Source organism: Kogia breviceps, chromosome 1, assembly GCF_026419965.1.
Source record: "Kogia breviceps isolate mKogBre1 chromosome 1, mKogBre1 haplotype 1, whole genome shotgun sequence".
In the NCBI taxonomy this organism is placed as follows: Eukaryota; Metazoa; Chordata; class Mammalia; order Artiodactyla; family Physeteridae; genus Kogia; species Kogia breviceps.
The window spans coordinates 51209096-51224902 of record NC_081310.1 but is presented as its reverse complement, the minus strand read 5'-3'; the positions used below and the strand labels follow the sequence as shown (position 1 = coordinate 51224902).

The window sequence follows — 15807 nt, the reverse complement described above, 5'->3', positions numbered from 1 at the left end:
AACCTCTTCTCTATCACAACCCCATCTTCACTTCTTTAAATCCCTAAAAGTTGGCACATAGAAAGAATTTCATAAACATTTGTGGAAAGAAGGGAGAGAGGAAGAATACATGAAGGATCTGGAAAAAAAAAAAGGACTTTTCTTTCACTTGTAAAACAGAAGAATAATCTAAGTTTGTTCCTGCCAGCCCAGCCCCACCTCCCTGCAAATAAAAATGTTAACTAAGGCGTACAGTTGCATTCTGTACTACCAGTTCCCAGGAAAAGACTGCAAAAGGACACACAATTAGTCATGTTGGCTGCAAAATATATCTCTAAGCCTCCCTGAGTAAAATACTATTTGGACAGTATTTAAAAATTATTTCTTATATGTAATTACTAATACCAACAGAATCCAAAGAATCCAAAGACATAACAATTAAGATTTAGTGAAGAAAGCCTCAAAGAAAAGATTGTGGGAGTTGTTTTATCTTTTTCTGTTGTGACAAATATATATTATATATATATTTATATAATATATATATATAGTTCTGAAGTCTCCACAGCAACATTCAACTCTGTAAACACATTTTGCTTATGCTTCTGCTAAACAACCACAGTTACTTTGAATTCATTTCTTCAGGATACCCTGGTATTTGTTCTTTTTATAGTATGTAAAATTGCACTGTTAGTGTGGTCCTGATCTTACTCTTTGGCGCTAAGGAAAATAACCATGTTAAGTTTGAGAATGTGTTAACTCCCATGGGTGGGGGGGGGAGGGGGAAAAAAACTAGGCTAAATTAAATTGTAAAGTTTTAATATGATTTTTTTTTCTTTATTTTGGCTGCTCTGCGTCTTAGTTGTAGCATGTGGGATCTTTGTTGAGGCATGCGAGATCATTTAGTTGCAGCGTGCAGACATGTGGACTCTTAGTTGTGGCATGCTGGTGGGATCTAGTTCCCCAACTAGGGATCAAACCCAGGCCCCCTGCATTAGGAGCATGGAGCCTTACCCAGTGGACCACCAGGGAAGCCCCTAATATATTTTAGAATGTCATGAATTTTCGAAGCTAGAGCATAAATTATCTGACAACAACTAGGTCATCTTCCACTATAAATAAACATTATTGCCAGCTAATTCGATTGATTCACCTAACATAAAAACTGTAGGGTAGGTTCTTGAATGCAATGATTTGGCTGGAAAACCCAGATTATCCTTGGAAAGAAATGAGCACCAGCAGAGAAAATAACGGGTGATTGGCTAGGAAAGGAGTGCTATGAAGGGTATCCTATTATCAGATGAAGGAACAGGCATTTGGTGCCAAATCACCTGTTATTATATGCAGATGTATATAAAGTCCAATTGTTTTACACTGTCTCAACCAAAAGATCATTATGGTCATTATTCCCAAGAAGCTAGATTCAAAGACACTTAGAACTGGAAGGGGATTATTGAGATCATCCAGTTTAGTTTGCTCATTTTCCAATAAGGAAACTGAAGATCAGAAATGTGACTTGCTCTCAGTAACCAGATCATGTGCTCCTTTTGAACCCCCTTGCTTCAGCAGCAACTGCACCAAGCATAAGTTATTCAGTAAATGGTGCTAAATTTGTATTCATGAACAAAGCAAGGGAAGGGTCATTTTCATGGTGCTTATATTCTAGCTATGGTTTTGGAAGAAGGTTTGTCAACAGAAAGATTTCTAAAACAGGGAGAAGTAAGAATATGATGTAGAATGTGTCACTGAGAAAAACTTTTAAAAAAATTTTATTGTGGAAATTTTAAAAAATTAATGAAAAGAGAATACAATGTATCCTTAACCACCTTAAACAATTATTGACATTCTGCCATTCTTATTACATATGCAGTTCCTCCATTTGTTTTTTCTTTTTGCTTTGTTTTGTTGGCTAGACTATTTTTAAAGCAGAACTGAGACACTGTATCATTTTACCTATATATATTTCTATATGTATCTCTAGGAGATGAGTATTTTTAAGCAACATAACCACAGTAACATTATCATAGCCTTAAACAGGCTAACATCTAGTCCAGGAGAAATTTAGTTCTATGAGAGTATTCATGAATGGATCAAGATCTCAAGTCTTCAATAAGGCTAAGAATTCAAAAGAAGAGAACTTCAAAACTAAAGATTGCAATCTCATTTTTTCTTGTATTGCTCTGCAAATACAAATCTGGATACTCAGATTCCAGAAGAAGATAAAAATAGTCTATGAACCAAAACCACTAATCATATCCTGTTATTTTTAGTTATGTTTCTTCCTGATATTTTAATTCAAAATCAGTTTAATATATTTAATCACACTTTTTTTTCAGGGAAAAAGTATTTTAGGTTGAGGTAGAAATTTTTTTTTTTTTTTTTGCAGTACGCGGGCCTCTCACTGTTGTGGCCTCTCCCGTTGCGGAGCACAGGCTCCGGACACGCAGGCTCAGCGGCCATGGTTCACGGGCCCAGCCGCTCCGCGGCATGTGGGATCCTCGGAGCCCGGGGCACTAACCCGCGTCCGCCACATCAGAAGGCGGACTCTCAACCACTGCGCCACCAGGGTAGAAATTTTCTACCCTGAGGTAGAAAATTTTGACCAAAAGATAAATTTAAAGCTAAATTAGGGTGCTTGTCAGAGCCTATATCCATGACCTTGGATGAGGTGCTTACTTACTCACTTGGAAAGTCCCGTGTTAATAGTCTGTTCTACGACTCAACTATCTGCCTCATAGAGATAGTACAAAAACACCCTCAAAAAGCTCACACCTGGAAATGTAAAAACTCACAAAAAATATATAAATGGTAATTGGGTAATAGGTCACATTACCCTCCATACTAAAAGCAGACACTAATAACAGGAATGTTGAGATAGCTTGTAAAAACATCTGGCTCTGAGTAAACTTAGAGTCAAAGTAAAGTACCAGAGTTTTACTTCTGTTGGAATGTTTAGAAAGACCCCCTCATACACAGTAGATGCTCAATAATATTCGCTGACTGGATTTAATGCTGGAACCAAACTTTTGCAACATAGCAACTATTAAATTCCTGATTATGTAAAATGCAATGGATATGTATTTTTCTACATCCTGGAACTGAATAGGAGAAAACGTTTTTCTTATACATGCTTTTGCTCTGCACTCAGCACTTTTTCTGCTGTCCCAAACCTATACATTCATATTCAGGGTTCATGCTGAATTTGTGTTTGTGTGGATGGAGACATCCAGCACCTCTACTTCACCCCCATCCCCAAATTTCAGGGAAGCCAGAAGACTGTCCACAGGGTGAGTGATAATGGGGGCATTTTCTGGGCATTGATAGAAAGGTACTTACCAACACTTTATTTTTACACTAATTCTTCAGGATAGACAGCCTACTTGGTAAGGATATCAGACAATTGTCTGATAAGGATACCAGACAATTCTATTTCATCTTTTCCTGACCTAGAATTCACTAGACCTAAGTAGACTTTATATTATCATGTATGCTTCTAATTACACACCAGCTTATATATAAACACATTCTATCAGTCCACATATTTGTCTACCAGCACACTTTTACTCCCAACAGTAACATGAAAAAAAAAAAAATAGCACTTGGCCTGTCTGTGAAGCCTTAGGCTGTATTTTGCAGGAGGGATGATATGGACAAATAAATTTATATTACCTAGAGCCAAAATCAAACCAACAACAAAAACTGATGTGGCTTGACTAAGTTTTCCTTATTAGCTATGCTCCTCTCCCAATCATCTTTGTGAATAGGAACAGTGCCTTCAGTATATTTGCTTTCTTACAAGAGTCCATCAGAATCACGTAAAGAATTTTTTAAAAACATGAGTCCCCAGGACCTTGCAGCCCTTTACCACAAATCACAGAGTGTGATACCCAAGAATTTATGATCTTAACAATTCCTCAGGTGCTTTTTCTGTGGCCAGTACCAAGAGTGTGTGAGAATCACTGCCCAGAATACCTAGAACAGCACTCTATAGTTATTTTATATAAATGTTTGATAAATGAATGAATGAATAAGTCAAGATTGTGGAAATTAGGAAATCCATGAGTTCTAACCACACCCAAGATCTACTGGTTTATGTACCTTCTAAGTGTCTTGCATCTTGCATAGTCTGGCCTAGATAGATACTGACTCAATTCTGATATGTGTAATCTCACCCCCATTCCACCCTGAGCAGCCAGCAACAATCCCACTTAGCCAAGAAACAGTGATAAGAAAACTGCTTTATTTTTACCCCTTGACTGGTAAGGTAAACAAGACTGAAATCATAAACCCTAGCCTCACAGAAATAACTCCTGGCATTCAATGTAACTACTTATTGGTTATCTACTAGAGACTTTATATATGCCATGCACAGTAGAAGATACAAAATAATTACAAGGCTTGATACACGTCCTTGAATATTTTACATTCAAAGTTGATAAGACAAAAGAATGTGTCACATCCTGTGCTGGGAGCTTTTTGATATCATCTTATTCATTCCTCAGAGCATTCTATGGGGGGAAAAGTATTATTATCTCTATGTTATAGGTGAAGAAATTGAGGCATAAAGAAGTTAAATACCATCTCAAGGTTATATACTGGCAGAGTTTGTATCTGAATTTCTCTTCTTTCTGACTCCAGAATTCAAGCTATTGCCCCAAAACTACTATGCACCGTGCAATGGAGATTACTATCCATTCAACATCCACTCCAGAAGTATGTAATAAGCATTTACTATACACTAGGTCCTGGCATAGATGCAGATCATACAGGGTCTCTGTCTTCATACAATTTCTAGTTTAATTGGAAAGGCAGACATTTAACAGTAAATGCAACAAGGATTATAAGGGAGAACTAGAACTAGAACTATAAGGATGTTATACAGGAGCCTGTAACCAGGAACTTATTTTGGTCTAAGGATTCAGGAAGTAGCTGAATCCATGTAAACCCAGGAACTCCACTTCCTAGCTGCACAATTTGGGGAAAATTACAGTTCCTTATTTGCAAAATAATGACAATAACACCAGTTACAGGTTTTGTGAGGGTTAAGAGATACAACGTATACGGGCTTCCCTGGTGGCACAGTGGTTAAGAATCTGCCTGCCAACACGGGGAACACGGGTTCGATCCCTGATCCGGGAAGATGCCACATGCCACGGAGCAGCTAAGCCTGTGCACCACAACTACTGAGCCTGTGCTCTAGAGCCTGAGAGCCACAACTACTGAAGCCCACGTGCCTAGAGCCCGTGCTCCACAAGAAGAGAAGCCACCGCAATGAGAAGCCCGTGCACCGCAACGAAGAGTAGCCCCCGCTCACCACAGCTAAAGAAAGCCCGCGCGCAGCAACGAAGACCCAATGCAGCCAAAACCAATGCAGCCAAAAATAAATAAATAAATAAATATTTTTTAAAAACCAAAAAGAGATACAATATATGTAAAGCACAGAACCTGACAAAATAACCACTCAATAATCATTAATTAGCAGTTATTTAAAATATTCATTCATATTTAAGAATATACAAAAGCAGGGGTAAAACAGAGAGAAAAGGGCAGTAGAGGGAGAAGGACAACACAGGGCAAAGGCCCTAAGGCAAGAGGGGCAAAGCATCACATAACTTGGTTTAAGATCCAGTCCTGCTGGCTAGAAAGTAGAGAGCTCTGCCAGAGAAAGCTGGAAAGGCAGGTGGGGGACCACAGCAAGCCTTCAGGTAAAGATTTTTATCTTTATACAGAGGCAACTGAAGCAATTGAAGGAATTTAAGACAAGGAAGAAACTTGTTGAGATTCAAATTTTAAAAGATTACCCCAAGGGAGGGTGGAGAGAATCTCTGTTTCCATTTTCTTATTGCGCATATATATATATAATCTCCAACTAGCTTGCACATGCAGCTTTTGTAATTTAAAAAATAATAAGATCAGTGATGAAAATGTTACCTTGATTGTGGTAATAGTTTCATTTGACTACAAATGACTAAGGAATAATATACATTACGCTGTATTTCATGTGCCATGCCAAGAAAATTCACCAATTTTACCTAGACTACATAATATTCCAGTGTAAATTCATCCAAAGGCTCCTCTTGCCCCTGGGGTAGAATCCAGACTCAGTTTAGAAGGCTCTTTGCAGTCTGGTCTCTGATCACCTCTGCAGTTTTGTTTTTTATTTCTACTTCTCTTTCCCTTTAAGCAACAGAGCTACCAAGATACTTTATTTTTTTAAGATTTTTTTGATGTGGACCATATTTAAAGTCTTTATTGAATCTGTTACAATATTACTTCTGTTTTATGTTTTGGTTTTTAGGCCACAAGGCATGTGGGATCTTAGCTCCCCCACCAAGGATCAAACCCACACCCCCTGCACTGGAAGGTGAAGTCTTAACCACTGGACCGCCAGGGAAGTCGCCCAAGATACTTTAAAATCCTCAAACATGCCATGTTCCCTTGGGTTTAGGGGTGTCTTTCCACATGATGCTTCCTCTGCCTGCACCATTCTTCACCCTTCTCTATATGCAAGCCAAGTGCCTCTCTTTCCCCAAACACTGGCCCACCAAATACTGCAATTACCTCCCCCATCACAGACACACACTCACTCTTAACATACACCCCATATATGTAGCTAATTCCTATAAAGTGTTAGGATCCATCTTCCCTGACCAGCCCTCTCTGCATATCTGGTTTAGGTGCCCATTCTTTTGGCTCACATGGTATCTTTTAATTCCCTCATCAGAGCATTTATCACCATTAGTTATAATTGCTTGTAATTTTTTTAACCTCATCCCTTTCTCATCCCACTTGATTATACACTCCCTGAGAGCAGGAGTTTAGACTGTCTTATTTGTTGAAGGAAAAAAGAAATAAAAGTTAAGTATAACATATATAAAGTTAAATGTCCCATATTAAAATTAAAGCAAATAATACAGATTTATGATATATATGACATTTACAAATAGCAAATACACAGTTTGAGTAATGTATTAAGAATTCCCATTCCATTTATTTTCTGCGATCCACTTCAAAAAAGGTAAATTCGGGCTTCCCTGGTGGCGCAGTGGTTGAGAGTCCGCCTGCCGATGCAGGGGACACGGGTTCGTGCCCTGGTCCGGGAAGATCCCACATGCCGCGGAGCGGCTGGGCCCGTGAGCCATGGCCGCTGAGCCTGCGCGTCTGGAGCCTGTGCTCCGCAACGGGAGAGGCCACAACAGTGAGAGGCCCGCGTACCACAAAAAAAAAAAAAAAAAAAAAAAAAAGGTAAATTCTTCCCCTGACATTAGGTCATCTCTGTGACCTAATAAAGTTCTATGCAATACTTATTAGCAAGATTGATGCCAATTCTTTAAAGCAAAATTCCCTCTAGGCTGATTTTTTTGGGGGTGGGGGCCACACCTCACGGCATGCAGAACTTCCCTGACCAAGGATCGAACCCACGCCCTGTGCAGTGGAAGTGTGGAGTCTTAACTACTGGACCACCAGGGAAGTCCACTCTAGGCTGATTTAAGGAAACTTTCTTCTAATATAAGGCAACAATAGTTAGTTATGATTTGTTAACAATGCACTTCATCCTAATAAGCCCTTAAACCCTCAACTAGTACCATGGGCTGGCTGGCCAGCCCAGAAGTCACACTGCTAGAGAACAGGCAACAGGCTGTTGCTCATTGTTTTTTTCTTCCACTGTTCCTGGAAAAAACTTACCTTTTGCAAATTTGGGTGCTGAACAAAATGTAATAATAAAAATCTTGAGCCCAAATTTTCTTTCATTCTTTGACCTTAGATAAAGCTCAAAATGTTAAGCAAACTTATATTTGCATGGCACCACGTAAGCGTAAATCCTTTCTCACTACCTCCTCATTTCATAACATCGATAAAGTTGTATAATTAATGCATTGCTGAATTGTTGATTCAATTTGAATTTTAAGGAGAATGACTGGGGATTTCACTCTCTAAATCAGTAATCTAGTTACTTTAGTGTTTTTAATTGTATCAGACCAAATTACTGATGATTTATTACTTAATGATTTTAAGTAACTGTATTTCTTGCTTTTGGTGTTAATCTTTTAACAATGGGTAGTATTTGTTCATGCTTATTCTTTCTGTGCTTTTTAAAGAATCACTTTAAATCACCTTCTGTCATTGAGTTGAGGGAAATTTCACCAGCAATGGTCATGCAGCATAACGCTCTACCAGCAAGAAAAGAGCCTGATCTAGTTAACAGCATCAGTCACTGTACCTGAAGGTCACAGAGCAAGTGATGAAGAGATACAGTCCTTGGGTGAAGGGTCAGAGAAAGTATGCAAAGAACCTTCCAGACTGCATCAGTTTTGCTTGAAGTTAGACCTAAGTTCAAAACACCAACTCTAGCACCGATTAGCACTGTGAGCTTAAAGCAAGCCCCTTATCCTTTTTGAGCCCAGTTTTATAATCTGCATTGCAATTTGCCACGTAAAATGATATGTGTAAAGAACCCAGAACCGTGCTGGCCCCCAGCAAGCATGTGATAATTTGCAGCTATAACAGTGTAGAAGAAGTTAATGCAGCACTAACAGTCAAGTGAGAACCACAGAACTGATGTGTTCAGTCGCTGCCAGGGGCTCCTAAGGCCTAACTTCTTGGTTTGCTGCAGCCTGGCTAACCCCTCAAGATTAAAAGAACCTTCTCTGGTATCAGAAAAGGCTCCCTTCCTGTTAGTGGTCTCCAGAAAGGGCATCTTCTCAGGCAGATTGTAGAGATCAAAAGGAGATTTTAATGTGGAAGAACTTTAGAACTAAGATCAATGGCTCCACTTCATTGCAGCCAGCATAGGGTGACCAACTACCCCACTTTGCCCTGGACTGAGAAGTTTTTTGGATCATGGGACCTTCAGTACTAACACCATGACAGTCTCATGCAAACTGAGATGATTCATCATCCTACCATTTTCCAAGGTTGGGCAGGTGGCCTGGTAACATGTAGCCTAATAGGTGGTACTATTTTATTAATCATTATTATCATTAACACTTTCCAATTAAAAATCTCATACAGGTAATAATGAATATTGAAATGAAGAGTTTCATTTAACTGCAATTTACCCAGTCTGTTAAATACTTTGAGAAGCTTTTTCTCAATTCTCTTTCAATCACTATTCCTCTTTTCTTTTCTTCCTATCAAGACAGTGTCCTATAAAGTTAACAATGGTCCAATCCCTCGAGTATTGTGCTTACTATTAATTCCCATTTGAAGCAATTATCTCACTGATACTCTCAGCAACTCAAAGAAATATTTCTGAAATAACTGTTTAATTAACCCCAGCAGAAATAAAAATGGAGAATACAAAGAAATAAAATCTGAACTGGGTGTGAACTACCGATACTCTGTAACACATGAAATTCTCTTTTCCAATAGAAGCCTGAAAGTTATTCAAAATAGATAAACAACATAGATAAACATCTATAACAACATAGATAAACATCTATAAACAACATAGATAAACAACAAGGTCCTACGTATTGCATGGGGAACTATATTCTATATCTTGTAATGATCTATAATGGAAAAGAATCTGAGAAAGCATATATATATATATATATATATATACACACATATATATACACATATATATATATATTTTTTAACATCTTTATTAGAGTATAATTGCTTTACAATGGTATGTCAGTTTCTGCTTTATAACAAAGTGAATCAGTTATACATATACATATGTCCCCATATCTCTTCCCTCTTACATCTCCCTCCCTCCCACCCTCCCTATCCCACCCCTCTAGGTGGTCACAAACCACCTAGCTAATCTCCCTGTGCTATGCGGCTGCTTCCCACTAGCTATCTATTTTACGTTTGGTAGTGTATATATGTCCATGCCACTCTCTCACTTTGTCCCAGCTTACCCTTCCCCCTCCCCATATCCTCAAGTCCATGCTCTAGGAGGTTTGCATCTTTATTCCCATCTTGCCCCTAGGTTCTTCTGACCATTTTCTTTTGTTGTTGTTGTTGTTTTTTAGATTCCATATATATGTGTTAGCATACTGTATTTGTTTTTCTCTTTCTGACTTACCTCACTCTGTATGACAGTCTCTAGGTCCATCCATCTCACCACAAGTAACTCAGTTTCGTTCCTTTTTATGGCTGAGTGATATTCCATTGTATATATGTGCCACATCTTCTTTATCCATTCATCTGTTGATGGACACTATATATAAATTTTAAAAAAAGGGAAATGTACTACAACCTTACTTCTCTTAATTACTATATAGCAATAAATGATTTGAATTGGTGGTTTCATTTTTACATTTTATATACAATTGGTTGGGCAGCAAAAAAATTAAAAGTGACTTATACTTTGAGAAATGCTACAGGCAGCAGCCAAAGTTATAACTTTAGAGGTAATAATTGAGTACTATATTTATATCCATCAGCAATATATCAATTTTCTATTATCTGCCCTAAAACGTTAAGAAATCACCTTTTCTGTATCTTCAATTACCACCTGCCTAGATTCCTTTGTAATCTTTTCTACTCTGCATTCCCTAGACCCACTCCCTTTCCTATTGGTCTCTGGATCCGTGCCCTTTATCATTACTCACTACCTGACTTCATAATTTCCAGCCTAAGGCAAAACTGAACAAGTAAGTCTCTTTCCTCTCCTTCCTTCCTCTTCCCCTCCTTTCTTCTCCGTGATAGTCTCTGTTCATTAATGACATTATACCCTCTTGATTTAAATCCACTGCTCCAAGAACTTAGTTTCTCCTCTTAGCTAAGAAAATTCTGGGGAAATTTTGGGTGGACAGTAGACTCCAGTTAATTCAAATTTCTTTGACATGTGACTTGTGATAAATGAACATTTTTAGCCAAAAAATGTACCTTTTATTCCATTATAAAAAGGGTTTGCTGAGCAAATTAATAATAGTCTGATAAATAATGAAAATCTTTATCCTTTACATATAATATTTTTATATAACATATATAGTAATATATTTAGTATATAACGTCTTACAAGTTGGCAAAAGGTAATTTTTCAAAGCACTGGCAATATGTTTTCTTTATTAGCAAAATTATAATATCTGTTGAGGTTTATATAATGAGATTACATTTTCATACAGTATTTGGGTATTATGGTTTTCATTATATCAGGCTCATACTATTTCACAATTTTACTAATTAAGATTTGCTGGACCATTGGTGAAAGGAAACCAAAATTGTCATGTGCACATAAATATTTAAGAAACACTATTACTAATGAAGCATGATACCTTCACTGATTCTTTTGTTTTTCACCTCATACCCCATAAATGTTCAGTACCTATGGGTTTATAGAATCAATCCCAATGAGAAGGGTAGAAACAATAAAACCGCTAGCAAATAAGGCTGGGCAATCACAAACAAAGTAGGTCATAATGTTTGGAGAATCAATTTGTTTTCAGTAAGAAACTAGGTTGCCCTATTTCATATATCAATTGGCAATTTGATGTTAACCTAAAATTAATGTTTAAAAAGCAGAACTGGAAATTAAATGCAAGTTTTCATTCAAACTGTTATGAAAACATTTTTGTTATGACAAATTTATCTACACTATAAGGGTGTTAGGAGAGATGCAAATAATCCAAAACAAAATAAAAATTTTAAAGAGTATTATTTGGCTTTGGACACTGTACCAATATCTAGCGCTTGCAGTGAGATTTTCCCCAAGATATTGGAAATAAGGATAATACGACAGCTTCCTGAAAGCTAAACTTTAAGATTATATACAATGCATATAAGCAGAAGTAGGCAAAGTCACCTTTAAAACACAAACTGGCCTGACTTGATTGTAACTTGACTTTTAATGAAGACTATTGTTAAGAGGTTTGGGTAGCCATGGAAACAGAGAACAAAGCATACAGGGTCACTTTAGGGTCAGTGACCATCCAAATGCTGTCAGGAGAGAAGGAGCCCAAAACAAGAGTGCAGCAGGATGCCCCTACTATATTGGAGATCAATGTAGAAAGTTGCAACCATTGGAAACTGAGTATTTCTATCTCTGGGACAAAACAGTCCTGTCATGGAGTTAGATGAATCAAGAAGAGTCTGTACACAAAACTCCACTTGTTCTGAATCTGTGCTCATCAAGCAACGTTCTGTTAATGCCTTTGGTTTCCTGAGTAGGTTTGTCTACATAGAAAATGCACTGGCTTTGCAATCTTAAGTATTCAGGTATATAAATTCCAGCTCTTGGAAATCAATAACTATTCTGGTTGTATACACCAGTCTTGTGACCTCAGTTAAGGTAAGTTCATCTGATGGCCAGAGCTGTTCTACATTGCTAACGAAAGATATTTCTGTTCTAAAATACTCTAGATAAATACTCTAGAGTATTTTGGAAAATTCACCAAAGTTATGCTTCCCTGTCTGCCTGGGGACAGTCAGCAGGCCTTTTGCTGGCAAAAAGGCCTATATCAGCCAAGCTTTTCCATTTCAAAAGATCATTGATTATCACTGGGGTGGGGGTTGAGTGTCTGTGATTCACCTCTCTTTATTATTTTATTTATTCCAACATTGCTACAGTGACAATTTCATGACCACAATGGTATAGAAGACAGCTCAGATCAGGAGAGGTGGTAGGTAACTTTTGGATATAAAATATACTATAAACAATTTATAAAGTGGACACAAGTTACCATCTACTACACATCCGCCATATGTTTAAACACAGTATTATCATTACAGTCCCTCACTTACAGATATCCTTGCCTCCCTATGTTACACTTGCCTGGTAAAACTCAGCGTGGGTGAATCTTTCTATCTTTTCTGTAGCTGTACCAAAGAACTAACGTTGCTAGAGAAATCATATGAATAAACTGATGTCGTATTTTAGATCCATAATCACAACTTCAAAAAACGCTCTCAGCAGATCACGTGAATCCTACTCTGTTCCTCACACTAGGTTTACTTTGTTCACTCTCTGAGATAAATTTTGAATCTCCTTCTCCTCAAACTCGTACATACCAAGCCCTCTCATCAGATTACTTTGCTCCCTACTTCACTGAGAAAATAGAAGCCATCAGTGGGACTTCCCTTATGTTCCCACCATCAAATCATCAATTGTCCCTAGAGCTGCAACCATATTCTCCATCAGTGCTCTGGACTCACCTCTTCACATTTTCTCATGGATTTCTCTCTTTTAGTTTCCCTCTCTCTACTACATAATTGCCACCTCTTCCCTCTTCTGGATTATTCCTATTATCATGCAAACATGATCTACTGTCTCCAATGTTTTAAAATGTCTCTCTTTACTCCACATCCCTCCAGCCACTACTTTCTTCCTCTGTCATGACAGAGTTCAAGTTCTGGAAAGAATGATTTATCTATAGTCTCCACTTTCTCAACATCTGTCTCATTTTTAGCTCACTACCATATGGCTTTCTGACCTCACTGCTCCACCAAAAATTCTTGTAAAAGATACCAGTAACCTCCATGTTGCCAAATACAATGGACACTTCTGGCTCCTTCTTCATAAGACTTGACCTCTCAGCAGCATTTAACATAGTCAATTGCTCATACTTTCTTACAATATTCTCCTCTCTTGGCTTCTGTGACATCATCCTCTTGGGTTTTCCAGTTCTCTGGCATCTGCTCAGTGTTCTTTGCTTAATCCTCCACCTCCACCTAACCTCTAAATGTTGTTGTTCTTTAGGTCTGGCCCTTTATTCTTGTTTCTCTAATCTCTCTCTCTGAGTTATCTCTTCCCACTGCTTGAAATACGTGAAGTACATATGAAACATGTCTATGAAGCCCAAATCTCTATCTCCAACCTCAGCCTCCCCTCTGGGCCCAAGACATCCATGTCAACTGCATACTTTACCTACAGTTGGACACTATGTGAACATCTCAAATTTAACATACCTAAAATCTAATTGTTCTCAATTTTTTCTTTTTAATATTTAATTTTTATTGCTCCACCAACCAAACTGCTTTCCTTCCCTCTCCCATCCCCATGGTCTCTATAAATGTCACTGTCATCCACCCAATTGTTCAAGCCATAAACCTATGTCATTGTTTTGGTTTTTTAAAAAAATTTTTGGCCGCATTGTGTTGTGCAGCATGCAGGATCTTAGTTCCCTGACCAGGGATTGAACCTGCACCCCCTGCAGTGGAAGTGCAGTCTTGACCACTGGATTGCCAGGAAAGTCCCTAAATCTATGTCATCATTGATTCTTCTCTCTTCTTCACACCTTCCCCTCACTTAGAAGTGATCATCTCCCACAAGCAAGTATATTCTAGCTCTAAAAATATATACCAAACCTGTCTACTTCTCTCCATCCCACAGCCTCTACCCTACTCCAAGCTAGTATCATTCTTCACTACTGTAATTACTTCATTACTGCCTAGTGGGGCTCCTTGCTTCTATTCTCACCTCCCTTTAATCCATTCTTCACACTCTTCACTCAGCAGTAACGGTGAGCTCCTTAAAATGGAAAATCAAACCATGTGACTCCCCTTCTTAAAATCTTCCAATGACTTTTCACTGTACCTGGAAGACATTCTGAACTCCTTGCCCTGGCCTCCAAGGCCCCTCTAAGCCTAGCCCTTGTCTCTCCTTTTAGTTTCATTTTGTGCCACTCTCTCTCAACTAAGCTCCAGACATACTCCTCCTAGTTCCTAGAACATTCCAAGCTCTTTCCCAAATCAGGGCACTTGTAATTGCAGTTCATTTGGTCCCGAGCACTTTTCCACCTACTCTATGCATTGCTGAATAGGTCCCTACTGTTATCATTTAGGTCCCAGCTTAAATGGCACCTTCTCAGAAAGGTACTCACTGACCACATAAAGTAAATCTGGAGTGCCTGTCTTCCTGGTTATTCTTCTCTTCCTTCCTGTTTCCCTTCCTTTCTTCCCTCAGTCCTTCCTTCCTTCCTTACCTTCTTTTCTCTCCCTTTTTTTCCCAGTTATTCTTTACCTTAATATCCTGTTTCCTTCACTGCACATAACCAAATCTACTATGTGATCTGCATCACTACACTGTTTCATTAGGACCAAGATCTTAACATTTCTTTACCTTTGTATCCCTGTACCTAACACGTATAGTAGGTGCTCAATAAATATTTGGTGAGTCAATAACACAAACTTGAGAAGTAGGTGTTATTATCTCCACTTTACAAAATGAGAAAACTGAATTTAAGAGATGTTAACTTATCCATACTACATAGTAATTAATTAGCAGAACTGTTCATTCATACCTGAGTCTTATTTTAAAGCCTAAAAAATATGTAATCCTTTTTGTATCTTAAACACAATCCTATATATATTTACATAAGCATGCACACTATATACACACATGTAGGCACTATATATGTATACATACATTTATCATTTGTTTCTCATAACAATTTTATCACTCACAAAAATTTGTAAAATCTGGAAATTACAGAAAGCCATGCATAAAATATTTTTAAAAATCTGATGGCTCTAAGAAAACTATTGTTAAAGTGTTTACCATTATAAACATTTCAGAGTACATTTTAAAGTCTTTTTTTCTATGACTATGCATATACGTGTGTTTTTAGAGCATATTTATGGCATAAGCGTATTATGGCTTAAGCATTTCCCTTGTCCTTAAACATTATTCTGAAGTTAATGGCTTCCAAATATTCCATAATATGGATGTAACATAATGCATTTATCTCTGTATCTTCATTAACAAACAGGTTTTGGTATTATGAATACTGAATATTGTGTATGTACATTTCTAGAAAATACCGAGATACTGCCAAATACCAAGGTTAAAGATTATGCATAGTTTAATTTTGATACACACTGCCAAAGTGGTGTTTTAACCAATTCACACAACTATCCAGCATCTACAACAGTGCTCAC

The 15807-nt window shown here is 37.8% G+C and overlaps 1 long non-coding RNA gene across 1 annotated transcript in view; it reads right to left on the bottom strand.

Annotated features, from left to right (window-relative positions):
- LOC131765786 (uncharacterized) overlaps nt 1-15807 on the bottom strand; it is a 307154-nt gene that overhangs the window by 290985 nt on the left and 362 nt on the right. The window contains exon 2 of the long non-coding RNA XR_010840245.1: nt 10013-10147. This is a non-coding gene — a long non-coding RNA (uncharacterized lncRNA). The remainder of the gene's footprint in view (nt 1-10012; nt 10148-15807) is intronic.